This window comes from Myotis yumanensis, unplaced genomic scaffold (genome assembly GCF_028538775.1).
Source record: "Myotis yumanensis isolate MYYU_CA2020_CCGP unplaced genomic scaffold, mMyoYum1.0.hap1 SCAF_12, whole genome shotgun sequence".
Lineage (NCBI taxonomy): Eukaryota > Metazoa > Chordata > Mammalia > Chiroptera > Vespertilionidae > Myotis > Myotis yumanensis.
Window position 1 is genome coordinate 38,930,062 of NW_027223763.1, and position 24,790 is coordinate 38,954,851.

At 39.0% G+C, this 24,790-nt stretch overlaps 1 long non-coding RNA gene across 1 annotated transcript in view; it reads right to left on the minus strand.

The window, feature by feature from the left end:
• Window positions 1–2,346: 2,346 nt before the first annotated feature.
• LOC139020565 (uncharacterized) overlaps window positions 2,347–24,790 on the minus strand; it is a 34,982-nt gene continuing 12,538 nt past the window's right edge. Inside the window, exon 3 of the long non-coding RNA XR_011473329.1 lies at window positions 2,347–2,391. This is a non-coding gene — a long non-coding RNA (uncharacterized lncRNA). The remainder of the gene's footprint in view (window positions 2,392–24,790) is intronic.

The following is a 24,790-nucleotide window of genomic DNA, read 5'->3' on the forward strand; positions in this document are numbered from 1 at the left end:
AGACCCAGTGACAAGAAGGAATAGGGTGGCATTCATAAATTCTATTGTCTGACAGTACTAAGTATCAACTGTTTGCCAGACACTGCACAGGCCCTGGGAACACAAAGATGAGCAAGATAGTCCTGTATTCTAATAGGGATAGAAACAGGAAAACCAATTATTATAAAACAATAAGGTCTATACAATATTCTAATGAACTTATATACACCACATTCAGGAATTCATAGAAGCTGATGCTAAAGTTAACTCTTGAAAGTTAATTTAGAGTTTTGCTGATGAAAAGAACAGAAGAATTTAAAGTACAGGGATGAACATAGTCATCACCACTCAGTGAGAAAGAGATTCAGCAGAAAGAGGCTAAGAGCTATTGATAAACTTGATTCTTTGAAGACTTTAAAAATACATTTAGTATGTGTTGTGTGTTGTTTAGAAATTCTTCCAAGATTGTTATTTTTGTTGCAATGTACAAATCTATATGTGAATATTTAATTTAATTATAAAAATAATTCACACCTTTTTCATTTTCTTGGCATTCACATTTTTAACTCCCAGGAGCTCTAAAGAAGGATTATAGAAGCAAGTCTTTATAGGATCATCTATCTAGCCTCGTATCTGGGGGTGTGATAGAAGATCACAGGTCTCTTCAAGACAAGAACTGAGCACTCTGGTCCAGGATCAATAAATTACAATTGCTCACTCCAGAATAGTCAAGACCAGCAAAAGAAAGTCACAGTTGAATACACAGAGTATTATCTTCAGAACTGTCTACTTACTTTACAATATACTCTATTTGCTTCCCCCTTCTTTTACTATTTCAAAGGATGATTAACTCATTTTATTTTTATGACATTGGTTGCACTCCCAATATTTAGAGAAGCAACAAAAAAGAGAAACAGTTTCCTAAAATATCATTTGACATTTAAAATGGTCCTATGGATAGATGATCAAAAGATGAGGGCCTTGAAAATGTTTCCTCTGCCTAAAACTGGTCACAAGCTTATGTGCTACCCAATATCACTCTATCTTCAGTTTTAGAGCAAATAGAGAAGACAGCATAGGATGGGTGATAAAGTACAATAGACCTATGTTAAAGTCATGAGCTAGTCACTGGTTGAATGACTAAGCTGGGTACTGGTTGTATGACTAAGCTAAGAACTAGCTACAGGTAGATTTTTGTCTTCCCAAAACTCGGTTTCCTCTTCTGTAATATTATGTCTGGACATAGTTCTGGTGGGGTAGACCTGGACTCCCCAAGATCAAAGAACCTAGTCATAGTGGCACCCTTACAGAGCTTTGACACTCTTACTACGCCCCCAGGAGTTATAAACAGCGATGCAAAGACCTTCCCAGCCTGCTCCCTGACAGTGGTTTGCCTGATCCTGGATCCTAGGCTTAGCTGCAACATCACCTGCCTGTGTATCCCTCAGCCCCTGGCCCCAAGAGGCTCCATAGCTTTTATAAAATTCTCAAAGGGGCCTTTGACCCAGGAAAAAAAGTGTGTGTGGGTGACTGTGCTAGCTCTTTGAGGTCAATGCAACCAGTTTCCAATCTGGAAGCATGGGAATAGTCAGGTGAGAAATATGTCTATCATCAGTCAGATATAGTTCCTTTGGAGGAACCTGAGGTCAGGTTAAAAACTAATAGTTCTTAATTACGAGAAGTTAGGAGTCCTGCTCACTGCATTTCATAATTTACAAAAGCAAATGTACTATTATTAAGAATGTTGAAGAGTTGTTTTGTTACTGAATAAAAATCTGTTTCTCAGTAAATATTTCTTAATTGAAGGAAAGACTTGGCAATAATTTCCTGTAACCCAGAAGAAAATCCAAAGGATAGTCACACATTGGATCTCATACCATTGGTCAAGTGAATCCAAAATAAGGAGAGTATTAAAATATGATTCTTAATGTGCTTCCTTGGGGACCCAATCTCTCATCACAGGGAGACAGAGAAACATTAAATGATTCAAGGAAGGCTCTCCAAGGACTAAGTGTCAATGATTTGTCAGTAATATTTCACTTCAAACAAAGCACTTATTCACACTCAGTTTCCTCATCTATGAACCAAGAAGTTTGGACCAGATTATGCTTCTCAAAGTATGGCCATGAAACTCTCTGCTCAGAATCATCTCAAGTTACTATTTAAACTGAAAACTTCCCAGATGAATCTCAAAAACATACTAAGGGAGAAAAATTAAACACAAAAAGTCTACATGCTGCATGATTACATTTATATAAAATTGCAGAAAAGGCAAAATTATAGGAAAGAAAGCATACCTGTGGTTGCCTTGTGGCTGTAAAAGAGGGGAGAAGATGGATTGCAAATAGGCACCAAAAATCTTTATGGGGATGGCATGGCTCAGCTGGCATGGCTCAGTGGTTGAGCATCAACCTATAAACCAAGAGATTGAGAGGGTTAACTTGAAATGCAGGCAGATAGGACAGGGGTCCAGTGGAAAACAAAGGCAGGGGCAGACACGGCAGTTTGAGCAAGCCTAATCACAGAAACCAACCAAGCAGAAATAATAAATGTTTCTGGACTCAAAGCAGGAGGCATGGGGAAACAAGGGAGAGCCTGTAGCCACAAGGTGTATGAACGCATGCAAACAGAGAAAGTTCAGCGTAGGAACAGAGAAAGAACACATGGAAACAGGGGAGCTTCAGGTCCCATTGCTGCAAAAACAACTGAGGGAATCAATCAGGTGATGACACAGATACATATAGAAGCAGGCTTGCAGCAAATATATACCCCTGGACTACAAGGCTTTAACGGGCAGCCCATTATTAGGCCACCCTCTGCTTGCAGGGAGTCTGAATCTGTTTGTAATACATTTTCCACATGTTTGCTTAAATCTTCTGGTCTGTGGAGCTCATTCTTCGGCATTGAGAGACACGACCATTCCGGTTATCAAGGTCACGGTTTGATTCCCAGTCAGGGCACATGCCTGGGTTGCGGGCTTGATCCCCAGTGTAGGACATGCAGGAGGCAGCTGATCAATGATTCTCTCTCATCACTGATGTTTCTATCTCTCTCTCCCTCTCCCAAATCAATAATAATAATAATAATAATAGTATGTGTGTGTGTGTGTGTGTGTGTGTGTGTGTTTTTTAAACTTTGTGGGGTAATGCAACTGTTTTATATTGGGATTGCAGTGGCAGCTACCTGACTATATACAATTACCAAAATTCGTCAAACTCAAGTGAATAAATTTTACTGTATGTAAGCTATACCTCATCTAAAATGTTCACATTCCTGGGCCTTTTCAGAATCTGAATTTTTAACAAGCTCAGTCAGTGGATGTTTTATTCACTAAAATTTGGGAACTACTGAGTTTAATAATATATCTGTCCCTTACAAATTTAGGATTCCATAAAACTCTAATTTGGGTGACAGTGGCAAAGTGTTCCTTAATGTCAAAGATAGATGGCAAAGGATATTTTTAGCTGGATACAGACTATGAAGAATATAGAAGACTAAGAATTCCAGAAGCTAAAAAAAATTTTAAGCTTGACAAACCTCTATGTAGGGAGTAGATTTAGAAGGTTTAGACAAAGAATTTGGCCTGTGGGTTAGGACTTCTAGGGCTGATTGTAACACCTGGCCCATGCCCTGCAGGAGTTCCTTTGCCTCCGGCTATGTCAGCTCACTCTAACAATTTGGCTTTAAGAGCAAGATGAGCCCAAACTGACACGGGTATAAATTTGCTATGCCTACCGGCATTGTTCTCGTTCCTGTTAGTCTGAGTTTTAAATAATTTTAATAAACCAATGAATCCTGTTCCAAATCTCCAAAGCCTATTTTATTGTTGGAGAATATAACACAGGGCCTGCTGAAGGCCTTGGGACACTGCTAATCACCCTCAGAATAGCTGAGCAAGGAAAGGGCTGGAGTCCTCGGCTCTCCTGCAGCTCACGTGGATTCTGACATCATCCAAGTTAATTGACTGCATTCGGATCTACCTTGCCATTTGGGACCATGCATTATTCAGAACATTTTTTTGTTAATCCAAAACAAAAAGTGCTTGCCCTCTGGAGCAGAACCCTGGTGGGTGAGGTCATGTTCATGGCTCCTTGCTGTCAACTCCTGGGGAGGGAGCACAGGCTGCCTGCCCACTGTTGCCTGGAAAATAGCCTCAAAGTGGGCAGAAGAGTCCACAAGAAGATCCAAGAACCAAAAAGGATTTCAACACTTGGAGTAAAATAAATGAATGGTTCCTTAAGAAACAGATAATATAGAAAGAAAGGATGCAGGAAGGTCAAAATGGGAAGCAATGAACTAGGTATGACCAGGCTCAAACGTATAAACACATCACAGGCCTGAATGGTCAGCAGACCACGGAGTCACCCTCTCCTGCCCCTTAATTGTTTTTGTCCTCCTTCCCTCTCCATTCCTCTCTCCCTGCCTCCCTCTTTTTCTTCCCTGATTCACATTTAAATGATCACCTTTTTCACAGGTCCAAAGGGGGCGAGGGAAATACAATTAATATGAAAGACATGCTTCTTTGGAGAAGCTGGTAATGAGTGGCAGAAGAGCTAAGATTTCAGCCCTTTTCTTGCCGAGCTAAACAATGACAATTAAGCACAGAAAGTGCTTTGATGAAGCAAAGTGCCACAGGAGTTCAGAGGAGCAGGAACCTTGCTTAGGGAAGCCTTATTACCTCCCACCAGTGGTTCTTATCCAGTGGAGCTGTGGCCGCCCACGGGACACTTGGCGGTATCTGGAGACATGTATGGAAAAGTCAAGACATCAGGAGCAGAAAGAGCCTCCAGATGGTGATGTCCATCTGAGGGGAAGGAGAAGGAGGAGGGTGGACTAAGTGGAAGGAGCTTCAAACTGCAGTGCAGCTCTGTAAAAATCAAGGTCAGGCTGATGAGGAGTCCGGAGCACATACTGTCCATTAGAGGAGTCCTATGTCAGGCACGCATGGCCCCTCTCTCGTATTCCCACCGTCCTCACTGGCTGACAGCTGCCTGCAAAGAAAGACCATGGCCTTGGCATGAGTGTCATGGTGGATCAAGAGATGTGGCAGCAGAAGCTGTCAGCTAGCAAAGGGACCAATGCTCCTCTCAGGAGGTTCTCCCTAGAAGGGGTGAAGTGATGCACCTCCATGGCCACCACAAAGAGACTGAGCCTCTACGTTGTTGAGCAGGATTTCTTAAAGGTCTTCCTTCCAGAAAGTTAGGCTGCACACTTGCACTGAATGAGGAGAATGCACAACAACTGCAAATTTTCTTCCTAAAGCCCCTTTGTTTATAAAGCTGCTGGCCTGATCATTTGTTATGTGTGTCTAGGCTAGAAGAGAGAGTCATCTTCCTGTGGCACAAATTAGGTGAAGAAAAGTTGTAATTATGTGCCACTGTGAGACCACAATTTCTGCTCCTGGAATATTAAGAGGGATCAGAACATACACACACACACACACACACACACACACACACCACACTTTTCTATAGTAATTTCCTATATCTCCACAGGGTCCATCCCAACCCCAAATTTGCAGCTTTAACTCTAGGATCCAGGATCTTTCAGACATTTGGAGAATCCTCTCCTGACATATAATGGAAATCAATACGGGAAGTACCTGATATTCTGTGTCATTTTATTTGGAAGAATACAATGAGGCAATGAAACTCCACTCGTTTCAGTCTCTCTTGGCATCTTGATTTTGGCAGGTCTAAAATAACATCACAGAGGGAGCCATCTGCCTCCACTGCTTGCCCCTTACGAAGAAAAGCTGGTTCTCTTATTATGTTGTTGATTGCACTGGAGCCTGGTGGGTTCCTTAGGAAATGACGTGAACACACTCAAATCAGAAGTCTGTGGACAGCAACCAGAGCATGCTGTCCCTGGGATTAGTGCAATCGGCACTCTCAGTCACAAACAAGACCCCTGTTGTCAACAGCTGGGGTTTGGACCCATTCACTCCTGGACCATAAGGAGCCCTCCAGTGTTGTGGGTTTAAGAATAAGATGTAGTCCTGGGTGGAATTTCTTAAAACCCAAATGCCAAGAGTAACTCCTCTGAAATAGAAGGAGAAGGTAAAAGGAAGAAAGAGAGATCCTGTGTTTATGTGAGCTGTTTTTCTCACTTCTCATCTTTTTTTGTGACATTTTGAGGAAAGTCATTCTAGCATTAAGCCTCTCAGCGAGAGTTCTCTAGTTCACACCCAGCTTCAGGAAATTGGAAAAGAACAGAATACACTTTTACCAGAAAGCTCGTGGCATTTATGAAATCCCATCACATTAATTCATGAAATCCCCAAAGGGAAATGACCCCATATCAGGCACTCTCCTTTGAGTAGTTTGTAGAAAAAAATTCTAAGTTTCCAGGGCTCATGTACCAGAAATAGCTGAGGAAGTGAGAGCGTATTATTATTTTTTCAGAGGATTCAGCATATTTATTTTATCTGGAAATGATTCTGGGGAAACACAAGCTACCACACTATCCCTCATCAATGTCAGAAGACTTATCATATACAAACACTCAATAATGACTTCAAAAAGTGATTATGAACTAGTTCATTTCTCAATGCAGCGCACACCACAGTAATAATCCAAATTGCCTGTGACTTATGAGTATATTTGGCAACAACCACCAGTTCCCACTGTAGTGTGAAATTAACACCACAGACTGTAGCTGTGGCATTTATTGAGCACAAGGGAGCTGATTATAGCCTCGTAAATCCAAAGGCAACCTCTGCTATTACTTAATTAGAGTCAGTATCTATGCATAAATTACAGTAGCAATAACTAGTACTGTTATAGTTAAAGATTTGTCAGCTTCCTTATTATACACCAACCCCTTATTTTTCCACGTAAACCTATAATTTAGGCAGGTTGTAAGTTGTCTGTAAAAATGGTTCAGAGGGGAAAATTGGCATATGGTATCCTAGAGGCCACTAGTGTCTTATTTCTAAGTAAATTTAAAAAATATTAATCTTGGTGCTGCTGTGTTGTTTTGTGTATTTTTTTAAAAAACACCAGATACTTAATCCATCCCTGCAATAAGTTGTTTTGGATACAAATGCATGATTTTATAGTACAAAACATTATTTTAAAGCAAGTGGTGTCTTGGCACTTTTCTTTTTTACAGTGATTTTTATTTTGTAAATTATTATAAACCAAGTTTTATATACATACATATACATTTTCCTAATGGACACTACATTATTACCCTCCAAATCCATTTTTATTCTATGCTAATATGTAGAATACCTTTGCATAATTGTAATCAATATGTACTTTTTCTTTGGGGTCCAGCTCTTTTTGGCTTAACATTTTATTGTATGCACATGAGCCTCATTGGTATAGTCCACATATGGCTCAGTACTCTATCAGATGAATATTCTAGAATACTTCAGAAAAATAAAATCATCAGGTCAAATCATATCTTTGCATCATGCAAATCGATATACTGCAATCCAAAAGGTAATTTTTAGCCCTAGGAAGGACCAATTGTAATACATCATCAGGGAAATAGTTGATCAAGAAGGTAGAGCAGGTCCATTAAATAAAATTAATCCATTAATTTTTGGCACTATACTGTGTTTTTAAATATCATTTGGCGAAATTAACAAATTTTCAACTGGATGTTTTTCTACTTTCTATATGAACAAAGTTAGAGCACAGCATTTACAAAATGAGAAACTGTATACACTAGTAAAGAGGCAGAATAGCTTTCCTTCTGCTTTCAATTACAGTCAATGCTCTTTTTATTCTCCTCATGAATGCAGTCTAGCCTTTGGCATTATAATATTTTTTAAATCACATTTTCAAATTTGTCTCTGTACAATTGTTTTAAAATGCATCAGGCTGATAATTTGAAATATGAGATATACTATTGCTAATATTAAATTATCATTATTGCTGTTATTATCCATTTCCAGCCTGCCTTTCCGTAGCTGTTGTTGGGGTGTTGATGTCTTAATATAAGGACCATAAAGTAAACAAACATTTTTTTCATCCATACCCATAATAATCATTATTTATTCTGGGCAAAGAAAATATAAACAGCTATTTTCATGCCTGCACTTGACTGTCACCAGGCATAGATTGTATAAAACTTTAAAAACATAAAATTCATGCCCTAGCTGGTTTGGCTCAGTAGGTAGAACGTCGATCTGCAGACTGAAGGGTCCCAGGTTTGATTCTGGTCAAGGCCATATCTGGTCAAGGTTCGATCCCCAGTAGGGGGCATGCAGGAGGCAGCCGATCAATGATTCTCTCTAATTACTGATGTTTCAATATCTCGCCCCCTCTCTCTTCCTCTCTAAAATCAATAAAAATATATTTTAAATAAATAAATAAAAAATAAAATCCAGGGGTGGTTTTTAATGAAGAAATTAAACTATTAACATCACAGTTCATCTGCTTTGCTGTATTGTCTACCTGACTCTGAAACTTAAAACCAGGTTGACCCACCCACACACCATACAGATGGCAGCCAGCAAGAATGTGCTTCTAGACAGCGTATCACTACACAGTGATGCCTGGACTCATGAATTTAGCTCTTAAATGACAGAATTGGGTTGGCTCTGTTTAATCCCATCAAATACTTATAAGCTGTTATGATGATGAGTGGGAAAAATATTGCTGGACGATGGCAGCTATAATAAGTGTGTGGATATGGAAATGCAAAGAAATTACTGTAGACAAGCTCAATTTATCCAGAGGGAGGGCAGAATATGGAATTGTGCCTGTGTGAAATAATTTCTGAGCTTCTGGTATGACCTTGCTAGCTAAAAACAAAAAAGGAAAAGAGCTTGCTTATTTTATATTTTATGTTACAGGTCACCACGTAAGACATTGGAGGAAATATAATTGCAAACAATGCTAAGGGGGTATATTGTAAGGAATTTACATCATCTTAGTTTTGGAAGAAAAGTTAGAAAAAGGTTAAGTTTAATCCAACTTCCCACCAATATGGTGATTACAAGTATTTCATTTGTTGTAGTATTTGGTGTATGTGGAAGGGGTGGGGTGATATGTCAGTATAAACCTGCTTCCACAGCATTTCCTCCTTTTATCTCTTCCTTCCTCCAAATCTGTTGGGATATATGTGAGGATGCAAATGGAAGAAGCCTGTAGAAGATAGCTAAACATAAAAGGGGATTGGAGTAGAGAGAGGAGTCTGGGGGGAGGGGATGGGGAGGAAAGAAAGCAAGACTGGAAAGAAATTCCTCACAGAGTAAGACTTTGGAGAGAGACAGGGAAAGAAGACATCCTCTAAGATTTATTGTGTGATGTTCTGTGTACCCTCAAGGGACTACCAAGAAAGATTTACTTCCCTTAAAGGTTGGTTTTCAGTCAGATTTATGTTTCTATGGGTACACCAGCAAGCTAAGATGGGCCATAAGAGCTGCATACAGGTTTATCTCTCTAAATGGGGTTGGATCCTTTGCCTTGTGCATATTTTAGCAGAAAGACACTTACAAAGAATATGAGTGCACACTGTTTCTGAGGGGAAAGTCTAGTAATGCTCTTTAGGGTAGGGATGTCCAGTTAAATTTGAATTATAGATAAACTACAAATTTTTTTAGTATAAGTATGACCAAGGCAATATTTGGGACATACTAAATTTGGTGATGCTACCACAGAGTGGAGTCAAAGATAGGCAAGTAAAAGATAGGTAGGAGAGTCTAATGGGCAATTATCTCTCTTCTCTGTTTCTGAAATCAGAATGTAATTCTGGCAGTGTTACCAATTCTCTGGTTTGAAAAAGTTAGATTTTTTTTTAGTAGGGAATATGAATGTTCCTATTCTGGTAAGAAGAAGAGCATGTTAATATGAAATGATAAAGGCCTAGGCATACAATTTAGAGAAATTAAAATCTATTTCTTCAAAAGCTGATATAATACAGTTTATCACCAAGAACCACAAAAGCTCCAAATGACTTGCTAATTTATATGAAGCAGAAATTCTATGATGTGCCTTTGTAAATTTGCCTACATATACTTCTGCATTTATTAAATTTTCAATTCCACAAAATACTAGGGAAATTAGTTATGTCAACTATCATGTGCTATACTGTGAGACTTATTTATTTATTTTTAAATAAAGCCAATTACATTAAAAATTCAAATATATATTGCTGCATAAAATGGATAAATAATGATATTTTGAATATCTTCTAATGTACATGGATCAATATTAACCAACCACAGCCAGAAATATCCATTTTGGTACCTTATTACCAAAGATGTGACATATAGAAAATGAACTACTGAAAGATATTGTCTTTGCTCCACTGGTACAAGAATCATACTGAATTTACATTCATTAAGTAGCCACAAAGTGCACCAGGCTGTTATATGGGATGTGAGTGTCTCTCAGGTGAGGACACTGTTTCTAGGAGCACTAGGTCCATGAAATTTCTGCATACCTAACATGTTTATTCATGAAGCTTCAACCCTAACACTAACATTTCTAAGTGGAAGATTATGCTCACCATAACTTAGGAATGATGGCTTTTTCCTCTTAAAGAAATACCATGTATATATGCTGTTGCCAGAGATAGCAGGTTAATTTTTACTGTCAAAGGGGCTAAATACTACTTTCTTTTACCAAATCCATCTCCCTTTCCTATCAAATGCCCCCATACATGAAAATTAGTCCAACAGCCAAAAACTGTAATGTGTACACTTCCCGAAGGAGTAATAATAATGATGGTGGTGGTGATTAATAATATTCATAGAATGAGAATGAAGGTGATGATGACAATATTAGTAGCAGACACTGTTTTAGTCTATTCAGCATTTCTTCCCACCTTTTTAGGGAGTAATTGTATCTCCTTTCTTTTGGGAACTATCTCCCTCTCCATATGTACACACATATGTACATATATGTCTAAGAGATTGGCTAAGCAATGGCCAAGTGACTCAAGACAGACCAACCTGAGTTTTAGGAATTTGTGCTTTTGTAAATTTGCCTTCAAAGACATTGAGAGAGAAAAAAATGTTTTCTTTTTTCTCGGGAGTTACCAACTTGAGATTATGAACACCTAAAGTTGTCCCCAGTAATGTCTCCGTCCCAATTTAATAACTCATTTGCAGTAGGGATATAAAGCCAACGGACATTAGGGAAGCAGAGATGACACTCTCAGAGTTCCTGGATTCTCTAAGGGCCAGTTCATCACTTCAACACCCCATCCTAGTCCTAGGTCATTTGAACCAAAACATTCCCTTCTCTTAAGCTAATTTAAGGATGAACTAATACAGCTACCACTGAATCAATAATTAATTTAGTGCTCTAAATATGTATTGATATAAAATAAATATGTATATTTGGGGCTTTATATACATACCAAAACTCTTTAGATTACAAGTGGAAAAACACCATTATTTTCAAAATACATATAACACACTGCATGTAAATCACAAAAAAAATAATAATTCTTTTTCTCCTACTGCCTATTCAAAATGTACTCATGAAAAAGAATACCTTTTTGTAGATTGTTTCAGAAAATTCTCAGGGAAGATTTTAATTGGCTACATTTAGGTCATATGCCCATATCAGAACCAATCCAACCAGTGTGGCCAAGGGCAATTGAGTACTTTGGCTCCTGGGGCATGTTACTATTCCTATTGTCAAACCATGTAGAATAAGAATAGGAAGGGGTGGTTCCCTAAAGAGAGATGCTGGGCAGACCAAAAAAATAAGTGGATCACTACAACTGCATCATTTCATTTACTCTTCATCCTTATAAAGTAATATAAACCTTTATTTCGCATATTAAAAAAACCACAATTCCATAAAAATCCAGTTGTTTACTGGGTAGTAAAGACAAGTTGGATTTCAAACATAAATCTATCTGATTCCAATGCTCCCTCTTTCTTCCATGATACTCTTGGGTAGAGGAATGACAGGAAGCACTGGACTTCACTGGTACCTGATTGCCCCTAGTGGCTGCAGCAGAGAAGCTGGCTATAACATGGCGGCCTGGGGGTGTTCAGTGAACATCTGGGAAGAACCTGCTCATCAGATTTGGAACCTGCTGACTAGAAGCTTTGGCTTCACCCCTTTCCTCATAAGAATCAAGAGCCAGCAGCTACCTTTCACTACTACCCTCTGCTTCCTCTTGGGAATCTAGCTACCCCATAGAGACCAGAAATAAAGTGACTGGAATCCAGACATACAACTGCTCAACTGTGGCCAAAGCAGGTTCTTAACATTTTCTAGACTTAAAGGCATTTCTGTGATGTCCGTTCTCATTAATCTTTCCTTTTTCTCTATTGCTCAGAGTATCTGTATCCATATTTCACCGGGGCTGAAGTTGAACAAAAGGCTGATACCAGATGCTCATGCATATCTCTGCGTGTACTTGAAAGGAAACCCTTACAAAGGAAACACTTCCTAGCATGCCAAGTTGTGGATGGAGAAAATGAAGCCTAAAATTTTGAAGAACAAAAGTATAGACAGGTACCAGGAGAAAAAGTTAGGATGAGAGTTGGGAGAGAGTTGAGATGTAGGTATGTTGGAATTTGGGCAAAAAAAGCAGCAGATTTTGCCAAAATGGATTTGAAAAACCAATAATGTATAAAATCTGGAAATAATGGAGGAGGCAGAATCCAGGTTGCAGAACAGTATCTAGAAACTACATCTCTAGGTCTTCAGTGGAAGCCAAGAGGTAGAGATACTGCACCAGAGTCAAGATATTTTATGAGCTGAGCTGTAAACAACCTGGTATATCAGCTCCTAAAGCATTTCAATTCTTAATGTTTATATAGGTCTCCCCCAAAGAAAGATGGATGAGGTCAAATGGGATTAGATTAGATTATATTGGATTGGAATGTATTGGACTAGACTGGATTTAACTAAATTGAATTGACCTCCAGTGGCTGAAGACCCAGGCAGTTCCCAATAACCACAACCAAAGAGTCAGAGAAGAAAAATCATATAACTTTCCACACTCCGAGAACAGGTTGGAAGAGGAAAAAGAAAACATTTGATTTCTTAATCACAAGATTTGGCCCCAACCATTTTGTGTTTAATGTCTGAAAAGACTATCTGGTCTGCCAACTTTCTGTTTTGCACGACTGCCTAAATGAGTTACAGCTGTTCAGTTTAAAAGCTCCTGATTCTAAACCAACTACATATCTTGTTCTTACGATTTGAATGCCATGTGAACCTTTATGTTCTCTTCGAAGAAATTTCATATCTTCCCTTTCAGAAGTTGATTCTTCTTCAATGAGCCAGAGTTGCACATGTCCCCAAATTCAGTCTATGACAACAGGAGTAAGTCACAGTAGGTCCTTTAAAGTTTCCAATTCCAGTGCCTGGACAGACACTTTCCCCAGGATCTCAGAGACTGTCTACCTAAGGACAACCCAACAATATGTCGAAGAATAAGTTAAGGTTCATCAGAAACACAGTGCAAAAGATTTTTTTCTAGTTTAGTAAAAGTTGTTTTTGCATTTCTTCTTTTATTTTTGCTACTTGTTCCTATACACAGAAGCCTTTTGAAATTTCCTTACAAGTCTTTTGAACCTGAGATGACTATACATGAACATATGAATAATGTTAGAGCTCATCTGAGCATAAGACATGAAGTTTTATGGGTCATATGCAATCAAGTTTAGCTAGAAAAAAGGAAGACCAGAGTAGGGATTTGATCAAGCCCAGTTCCAAGGCCAGGAACTGAAAGGCTTCTGCCATAGAGGTCATTTGCAGTAGAATGTACGAGGAATTCTACTCTAAAAGTTATTTTAATGGCTATCAGTCCATTCCAGGAATCTGGTAGACAAATTAATTTAAAAAGTCATAGGAAGCTCAGATATGTGGAAAAGCCAGTACCAGCAGAACCAACTGGGTAACATCATCATCCAGTTCTGTGTATGGATTTAGAACTCCAGCCACCTTTTTGAAGAAGAAGAAATGGTGTTAGCAGGGAAGGCCAACTGCCTCCACAGCCACTCTTGAACTCAGAGTAGGGTTCTAATTAGAAGTAGCAATAGAAACCAAAGAGAAAACCATGAGAGGGAGAAGGCAGGAGCAAGGTCTTAGTGTTAACACTGATGCCTAATTTAAAGACTAAATAAATAAGCCCAGCAGGCATGGCTCAGTGGTTGAGCGTCGACCTGTGAACCAGGAGGTCACAGTTTGATTCCCAGTCAGGGCACATGCCCAGGTTGCAGGCTCGATCTCCAGTAGGGTGAATGCTGGAAGCAGCCAATCAATGATTCTCATCATTGATGTTTCTATTTCTCTCTTCCTCTCTGAAGTCAATAAAAAAATATATTTTTAAAAGAATAAATAAATTAGCATGCCATGGAAAAATCTGTCCATGCTATGGTTGTCAGGAATTCTATGTAGGATCCTAGCAACATTCAGGGGAAGCCCAAAACTATTCATAATTAGGATCAAGATAGGAATTGGCCCTATAGGTCTTAGGCATTAGGGCACCAACTCTGAGCAATTAGAGAAGTCAGAGGCAGTGAAACAAGGTAGGTGCTGACACTTGGCTCATTTCAAGCACTGTAATGTAGATCAACATAAAAAAAACACAAACAGTTAAATATTGAGAAAGCAACAGACAGGAGAATTTAATAGTATGTATCTCTTAAATCAGTGACTCTCCAAATTTAATATGCAGAATAATTATCTGAGGATCTTTTTACAACCTTTGCAGACTCTGATTCAGTAGGTCTGGGGAAGAGCCTGAGGTTTTATATTTCTAAGAAGTTCCCAGGGGATACTGTTTCTGCTGGTCCACAGACCATGCTGTGAGTAGGAAGGGTCTAGATAGAGCAATGATTCTCAACCCTGGCTGCACATTATCTTTGAACAATGCTGATGCCTGGGTCTCATTCCCAGAGACTCAGATCTAATTTGCTTGGATTGGCCTTTTTTTTTCCTGGTGGTCTAAACGTTCCCCCATGTAATTCCTTTTATGGATCTACTTAGTGCCACTTCAATTGGTTCTCCAGTGGATTTTAGGACAATGTTTTTGTTTATTTCTTGTTTCTTTCTTTTATTTTTGATCCCTCCAATATGTTTTCTATTGTCTCCAGGGTTTTTAAGTGTTCAAACTTCTAGGCACTCTGGGTACTTTTTCAATCATGAAATATTTCAGAGCAATAAGTCTTGTTTAATTGTTTTGTATTTTTAATTCGATCTGAAAGTAATAGCATTGTGTAACTCAGAGATTTTGGTTCATTTGCCTTTAACTTTTTTTTTAACCTACTATAAAAAGAACCCTTCATTGGAAATTTATACTTTCCCTTCCTTTTAAAAACCATTTCTTGTCTTCAGTGACCTTCCCACAGCTTCCGCTGTTGTGTCCATTTACTTGGGCTGCTTGAATTGTGCACTAACGATGGGTGTGCTCTCTCTTTACCCTCACGGGCTCCAGCCAACTCCAATAGCACATTCTTAGGATGAGGATGCCTTAGTTTAATTTCGAATATTTCTCCTCTTAGGAGAGAGAGAGAAAGGGCAAATGAGGACGCCTATCAGTTACAAGATCATAGATAATCTAGCACTCTATTGGGAAGATAATTTGTGTGAGGAAGATCCAGTAACTTTCCACTTACATCATCCATTCTCTTAAATCTTGCTCCTTCTCAACCTCCCTGCGTCCTCCCATTACACCCCCCCTTTCTATCATCCCAGAACAGAAGGTTTACATCAATTAAATGGTTGGCTATGAGGACTTTGATTCTCTATTTGGTTGATTTTTTAAAAAATTTTACTGTCATTCTGTAGCATTCCAGAAGCTATTTCATCCTAGGCGCTATGCCTAAAATTGGGATGGGCTGCCACCAAAGGAATCTTGGTTTTGTCCTCCTGAGCATAGGATGGCTTAAATATAAGTGTGCTTTTCTTTAAAAAATTATTTTAAAATAAATATTTAATACAGATATTTCTTTTAATAAAGATACTAGGTTGCTTCTCAGAGGGTCTTACAGCAATGGTTTCCAGACTGCAGATCATCATTACTCATTAGTAGGTTGTGAAATAATTTTGGTGATTCTTGACCAGCATTATTATTTTTTAAATATATTTTATTGATTTTTTTACAGAGAGGAAGGGAGAGGGATAGAGAGTTAGAAACATCAACAAGCGAGAAACATCAATCAGCTGCCTCCCTACTGGGGATGTGCCCGCAACCAAGGTACATGCCCTTGACCGGAATCAAACCTGGGATCCTTCAGTCCACAAGCTGACACTCTATCCACTGAGCCAAACTGGTTAGGGCTATCAGCATTATTTTTAATAGATGAGAAGAATGGAGGAGAGAAGACAAATAACAAAGAAGATCTCACATTGCAAAGGTAAGTATAATTTATTTTATAAAACTCCCATTTCAGTTATATAGATGTAAATGGTATTTTTACTTTGAGTTGTGTTCTAAACTATTGAAAGCCACTGTCCCAAAGCAATCATCTTTACTCAGAATCTTCCAAAAACAATTATAAGTCAAAAAGAATTTATTATGATTTAATACACAATTCCCAATTGCTCGTTCAGATCCTCCTACCATATTTTCTCCATGTGCTGAGTGGTGATTGGTTACAGAGACAACTTTGTCTACTCAAGAGTTTCATGGGACTGTAGAATCACATTTAATTTAAGCTTTTAAATCTAAAGGAGGGCAAGAATTAAATAATTTCTTCATAGAGAATTATCCAGTTAGCTTAACTATCCTTGGTATCAATAAAAATACCCAGTATAATACCCTTATGAATAAATATACTAAGAAAAAAAAGATAATTTATTATGATTTTAAGATCTTCAGATAAGTCATCAGCCTTTTGCTTTGGCACAAAAATAAAATATCCATTAACATCTTATATAATAAAAGCCTAATATGCAAATTTCCCCCTCAGGTGGTCATTCAACTGGGAGTTTGACTGAGAGTTTGACCACTCCCTATGATGTGTGCTGACCACCAGGGGGCAGCATGGAACATGGCAGGTGTCGGCGACTCGGCGCTGGCAGTGGGTAGCAGTGGAGGTACTGCCAGCCCCGATGGACCCCGATGAAAGTGCCAAGGCAGAATGGTGGAGCAGGTGAGCTGGCAGTGCCAGGCCAAGGTGAGTGTGAGCAGGGGCCGGATCGCCCCACAGATGGTGACCAGCGGAGATGGTGGGGGGTGGGGCCACCGCCCAGCTCCCAGGTGCTGAGGGAGCCGGGCAGGGGGCCTGGCCCTGATTGATTGCCCTCCAGGCAGGATGATGGAGCAGGTGAGGGGGCAGTGCCAGGCCAAAGCAGGGTGCCAGGTGGGGCTGCAGGGCTATGAGTCTGGAGGTGTGAGCTGGGGCCCAATCCCCACAGGCCACCCCAACAGACCCCACCTGTGCACGAATTCATGCACCAGGCCTCTAGTAGATATATAATTTATAACCCCTCTCATAGATTAAAACTCCAAATTTCCATTTTTAATCAGGTTGGAAATTTTAATCAGGTTGGAATGTTAGATTTTATTTGGCTCATTTGTGCAGTCACCTCCTTACCTATTGGGCTTCCTCACCACAGATCTTTTTCTCCTCTGTAGTTCACATTTTTTTCCCTAATCACTTTTAGATCCTCTTTAAAGTTTTTGAAGCTGTTGTTTCCTTTTTAGGAGAAATAAAACATCAATTGTTCTTAAAATCAAAGGCTGGAAAGGAAAGGACATCCTATAATCCAGTGGTGGTCTCAACTGCTGCAGCCTCTGGGAGTTTACAAAGGCTTCCCAAGGGATAGAATGGTTTGAAAGGAAACATTAGATCCTCATCCCTCACACATTGTCTTTCCTAAAATCTGTTATTCTGGGACTACATTACAGTCAAGCCAGCCCTTTCACAATTGCCCTCTTTCATTTTACAAGAATGTGGCATATATTCCACTGCATCCTAACATAGTGCACTTCTCCAGGATGTAAAACCCATAAGACACTGAAGGAATTCAAAATACTGGTATGGTTTTGGAAATGACCTTAATGACCAAATGACAAATCTCTGTGTATATATCAGGTAGTTTTCAAGTCATCCTTTCAAAACATTGCAAAAGCAAAATTGTGTTGTCAGATTATAGATCATTAAAAATAATTTTTCAAAATATGGGTGTCCCAAAAAAATATATACACACTTTTAATAATTATAAAGGCAGCGTTTATTAAAAATACATTTCATTTTCAAAATATTTAAGTGTGCATACATCTTTTTGGGATACCCTGTATATCATGCAATTTTTGACAAATAGCACAAAAGGAGTTACAAAAAAAGAGTGGAATTACTGTAACAAAATTCTATGTATCCTCAACATCTTTTTTAAAAAATATATTTTTATTGATTTCAGAGAGGAAGGGAGAGGGAGCGAGAGATAGAAACATCAATGATGAGAAAGAATCATTGATCGGCTGCCTCCTGCACACCGCAACCTGGGGATGGAGCCCACAACCTGGCTATGTGCCCTGACCGAGGAATGGAACCATGGCCTCCTGGTTCATAGGTTGATGCTCAACCACTGAGCCACGGCAGCCAGGCTATCCTTAACTTCTTAATATGGAAACCCTCGTGGATTACATCTAGTAAAAAAAAAAATACTATAATAGAAAAGATGCTGAGCCCTTTCTCATTGTGGGAATAAGAAATATTTATTAATGGTAATGTGAGTTAATCAGGAAAAAAGGGTTATATCCATCTCATTAAAAGATTCAATTTCAATAGAATTTCACATTTTATATTTAACAATTTTCAAATTTTATAAAATATTTATAATGTTTTAAGTAACTGGCTGCTATTAATGATTGTAATGATAAACCAATAACAAAAAATTTAACCCTGAGAGCTTTGCAGTTACAAGAAATACATGGTGAGGCAAAAGTAGGTTTACAGTTGTTTATATGGAAAATAATACAATAATTTATAAATAATAATACAAGAATAAACTCTGTGTTTCACATACTCACAACTGTAAACCTACTTTTACCCACCCTATATATTGATATTTCAATTTTAATTTACTTACATATATTTTTTTAAATAGAATGGATCAATAAAGTCAATTAGTTAAAGACTTTCCAGCCAAAACACATATTACAGTAGAATAAATTCAGAGGGGGAAATACAAGGAAAATTTACTATTAAAGTAGCTTGCTCACATATTTTTTACTGAATGATAATAGATATAATTCATATGATACTTATATCCCATTAGATACATTTTTAAAAAATGTTGTCATAGTTTAATTTTACATGTCAAGGCTAATATCCTTTGTAGTTATTTAATCTTTTGACCAAATGAAATATACTTAAAATATAAAAAGGTAATTATGAAAAAGAAGTTTTTTTACATTTTTTGAGGAAGTACACAAACAAAAATATTTAGGATCACTGAACTACCTAACTCTCTCATATCCTACTGTCAGAAATCTGCAAGGACATCCCAATATAAGAATATTTATTTCTTCTACAAGATCCCTTTATGAACCTTCTCCTCTATAATTTTCCTAGGAGCAAAGTGCATGCTGAATGCAGCCTCTCATCACCCAGCCTAGTCTTAGTCGGCTGCTTTATTGGGTGGAGTAGTAGCTGGCAACACTGACCAGAACAAGCAGCATAAAATGAGCACAACACCAACTTCATAATTCAGGGTGCAGTTCACAGATGGAGATTATTAACAGTATGGGGCATTGTTATTATAATACTTTAATTAATATTTCTTGATAAATAGGCAGTGTCTTTTGGGGAGCATATGCACCATCAACTGGAAAATTTAATGAAAAACACTTATAACTAAAAATCAGAATTTGTTCCACTGTTCAAGATCTTGCACAGAGCATATATATTTATTGCCTTCTCTCACAGATTTCTTAAAAAAATAAATAAAGGCAAAGAAATACATAAAGTTATTTTTCTTAATAACAAAGAAAATGGACATGGGGGAACGCCAGTGGATGAGAGTTTTCAAAACTTTTTGAAGAAACAAAAGCCAAAGGAAACAAACAGAGAAAGCTACAGTTTCAGAGGGTATTTCAGCCAAAGAGGGAGCCAGGCAAAATCCCAAAGAGGCTATGGATTAAAAAGTGAAAAATGGGGCACAAAAGGGGGAGCACATGAAAACCTGTGCAATGAACTGCTATCCTATCACCTTTCTCCAGGTAGAACTAAATAAAAGGGTATTTCTTTAAGAAAGAAATTGAATATATTTTTCTAGTTTCTATTTTTGTTCTCTTTTGATTTTGGAATTATCCCTTTCCATTGCAGCCAAATATTCTAATGATTTACCCTAGTTAAACTCTAGTTAGCTTATTTACATTTCATGTTAACAAGCTTTCCACAAATGTCCAATGATCCTTACGTATCTGTTCTATAAGAATAAGGCAGTCATAGGGCGAGGAAGAACTCTGTATGTGAGTGGGGTTTGCCAACTCGAAGGCTCTGCTTTTCGGGGGAATGTTAAGGTGCCGCTATGACATCTGGCCAGCCCTACATTTCTGAGTGACGAGGGCTCCGCTCTAGCATCTTAACAGCTCTGTTTGGAAAGTAAATTGGGGAAACTTCTGAGAATATAGCACAAGGAGATTAAGAGAGAAAAACATGAGAGTAAAGAAAAATGACGGTAAGTATTTATCTAGGAGGCCCAATCTCTATCTGTTGCTTACATTCATTATAAACCTTCAGTAGTTTGATTCTCTTTCCTAGAAAACAGAACTCAGATTTCTTCTCCTCAGGGAATGTGATCCCATCTCTAACCATGGGGTAAATCCTGATTAGCCTAATGAATCATGGTGACCCTATACCTCTAACCAGTAATTGGATTACAGGATGTCATGTGGCCCTGTTCTGTCTAATGAAATATGAAGGGAGGAGTCTTCTCCTTTCTCTCAATATATCTGAATTTGATGCCTAGACTATAACTATCTTACCACCAAGAGGAAGCTAGGAAAAACCAACATCTACAGAATGCCAGGCATGGAAAATACGAGCCCTTAATTACATCATTGAGCCCTCAGTTAAACAACCCCTACCTCAGCATGTCTTGTATATGAGATAAAATTTTCTTTTTGCTCCAACTACTTGAGTTGGGGGCTACTGTTATTTATTTTCAAAGCATAAGAACAGATAAAATTCCTTCTATATTTTTATATCAATAAACATATCCCTGTGTTAATATTTATGAAAATAAAAAATAAAATAAAGCTGCCCACAATTTCATCCTATTACAATAGAAGAACATTTTTTAAAATCTGAGTTTAAATTGTTGTGTGCTCTAAGTTTTGGTGGCCAGATTTCAAGCTGTTATCCTCTCCTTTATTTTCACTCTGATTCTTGTCTTCCAAGACAAATTTTGCAAAAGCTCTGCCCCCTCCAGTTTGATAACCTCAGAAATTTCACCACAACAAATTCTAGTTGAAAGGAGCACCTTTTCCTGGAAACAAAAGGGAAAGTAGAGAACATGGGTGCATTTGCCTATTTAGTTTCCTTAACATGACATTTATTCTTTCAACAAAGTATGATACCAAGTCAACAACTGAGAGGGAATGGAAGAAAATGAGTGCAAGATATAAAGTGAAAGGAAAAGGCATAAAATAGTCATCTCGGGGACTAAAGGAAATAAATGACAGATGTAAAAGGATTTTGAATGGGATATCGCCTATTATTTCTGAATTTCAGTTAGAGCCCAAAAGCTGAGAGAAATTGAAGGGTCTGCTAGACATTTGTATGAAGGATCTAGTAATCATCAAGTTCTATAGCCTATATAACCAAGGTCTATGAATTTATGTGGGAGGATTGTTTGGTAGGGAATTTAGACGAAAGATGGAGTTTTGAACAATTGATTTTACTGCTTTCTGCATAGACAGACAATATTAGGTTGGTCAAGCTGCAAGGAAGCCCCCCCAAAAAGAAAAAAAAGTAGAGCTGCAGATGCTTGTTTCCTGCTTTCACCTGCTCGTGATGAGAGGGCAGGTAAGAGCTCAGTAGCAGAACCATCCTGAAATGTGCTGATCCAGTAGACCATGGTGTATGCTGTTGATTGTAGGATACAAGTGGTCACTGTTCAGGGGAGTCAGGTATGAATATTCTTTAGTATCTTTGTTCAAGAAATCTTTGCCTTTAAGGCTGAAACTCCAAGTTTAAAAGGCTGTTGATGTACCTCTTGTCATGGTGGTAGTGTGGTGCAGAAACTGAGGTGTGGGTCACAAGAGTCTGCTAGCTGCAGAGCAAAGACTCCCTCTGCTGGGGGAGGGGATCACTGAAGACCTTGTTAGGAATGTCAGTAAGGACAACAGAAGAGCCAGGACTGGAATACTTGACCTGTCAGTGGTAACTGACAGATAGGAGAGAACTTCCATTCTTCTTAGTTAAGTGAAAAGATCTTTCCCCATTTTCAATTCAGTCATCCTTTCCTGATCCTCACCCTGCAGGAACCAGAAAAAACATAGCATGGAGGTGAAGGAGGGCAAGAGAGGAATTGAAGAGCAAGATGAAGAAACATTGAAAATACAGTCCCTGCTTTTCTTCCCACTGAATATCCTCAAACCCTGGGTCAGCCTTGAGCTAGGAAAGAGGAGAAACTTTTAATTGAGTGATAAGCTCAAGTTGTAATTTAGAGTGGACAATTTTTTTATGGTTGACAGTGGTCAGAAACCAAGGACTATTCCTGAGAACTCCTCAATAGGTATCCTGCTTTGTCCCCACGGGGAGAAGCCCATTCATTAAACTTGCCATCCTCGGTGAAAGCAAGTAACAGGCTTGCTAAACAGCACCCATTTTGGGTTTCTAGTCACAGACTTCAAGTCAGCTATATTATGAGTAGTGACCTGGTGCATGGATTCATGTACATTGAAAGGAAATTAATTAGAAGGTGGCTGGTGGGGCGGGATTGGGCGAGATGAGCAGGACACGCCCTGGAGCCAACCATCCACAGTGGTCCCTCCCCAGCCGGCAGCACCTGGGGTGGCACCGTGGCTCGAAGGGTGTCACCAGAGTTAGCGGGGTCCCTCCGGCAGGTGGGTCCCTCAGCCTGGCCTGCGAGGATCGGGCCAAAACCAGCTCTCTGACATTCCCTGAGAGGGTCCCGGAGTGTGAAAGGGAACTCTGCAAAGTTGCTGTCGTACAGGGTGTGGAACACAAACGCAAGTGTGCAGTAAACCAGATTCAGGGCCAACAGTGCCCCAGCAACAACATAACCTACGACTGAAGGTGGAATAACGTGGTCCTGCGAGGAATTGGGTTTCTTCCTCTCTGGTTTCAGGGTGCATCACCTGAGAACCACCAGTGCCAAGTCATTTCAGCTCAGCAGCTCCTGCGTTGAGCATCTGCCCCCTGGTGGTCAGTGTGTTTCATAGCTACTGGTCGGATGGACACTCAGCATATTAGCTATATATATATAGACTAGAGGACCAGTGCATGAAATTTGTGCATGGGGGGAGGGGTCCCTCAGTCTGGCCTGCACCCTCTCCAATCCGAGATCCCTCTCACAATCCAGGACCACTGGCTCCTAACCACTCACCTGCCTACCTGCCTAATGCCCCCAAATGCCCTCCCCTGGCAACCTGGTTGCCCCCAATGGCCCTCCCCTTGCTGGCCTGGTTGCCCTCAACTGCCCTCCCCTGCCTACCTGATTGCCCCCAACTGCCCTCCCCTGCCGGCCTGATTGCCCCTAATCCCTGCCAGCCTGATCTCACCCCTAACTGCTCTCCCCTGCTAGCCTGATCACCCCTAACTGCCTCTGCCTTGGCCCCCACCACCATGGCTTTGTCTGGAAGGAAGTCACACGTCCAGAAGATGGCCGGTCGACTGATCTAATTAGCATATTACCCTTTTATTAGTATAGATCAGTGATGGCAAACCTATGACACATGTGTCAGAGGTGACACTCGAACTCATTTTTTTGGTTGATTTTTCTTTGTTAAGTGGCATTTAAATATATAAAATAAATATCAAAAATATAAATCTTTGTTTTACTATGGTTGCAAATATCAAAAAATTTCTATATGTGACATGGCACCAGAGTTAAATTAGGGTTTTTCAAAATGCTGACACGCCGAGCTCAAAAGGTTCGCCATCACTGGTATAGATTATATTAATATATATACTTAAGTGCATACATGAACTCAAATTAGATAAACAAAGGCTATTCAACCAATTATTTCTTGATGTAATGAAATGGGCTTACTTCTACAGGATTTATCGATGGCCTATCTTTATAGACAAATTCAAATGAAGAGTGGAAAAAATCTGGGTAATTCAATCTCCCTCTGTAACTTGGGTCTGTTCCACACACCCAAACCCAAAATTCTTACTATAAAAAATTTTGGGTTTGAGTCATCCAAAAACTTTCTCCAATTCCTTTATTTTCCTATGAAAACTTTGAAAAAATTATTTGAGATTCTCTCTCAGTGAGAGGTGAAAGGTTGCATTGTAAATTACAATTCAAGTACATTCAAGGGCATTTTTTTCCTCTGGATACTTCTCAAATGATTCCTTTAGTCTCCTGTCTCATCAGCTTCCTCGTGCAGTGTATTCCTTTCCACTTCCCAACTTCTGCACCCGACCCAGTGAAGTTATGAGTAGTATTTCAAGGTGTGTGTGTGTGTGTGTGTGTGTATGTGTGTGTTTCTAAGTTTTGGCTTTTATGAGCACTTATCTTCCTGCCCAAGGTCACTCACTACATTTTTAATTTGCACAAACCTGTTCACCTAGCATAGATTAGAATTTTCACTGGCTTCTTGAAATCTACTCTCTGTACTCATAAGTGTCTTTCAAGACTTTTTAGTCTCATTTGTGGAAACATTTGTAGCAGCTTCAGAGATTTTTAAGTTTGGTTTCCTATGCTTTTTAGAGAGGAGTCATTTAGCTTTT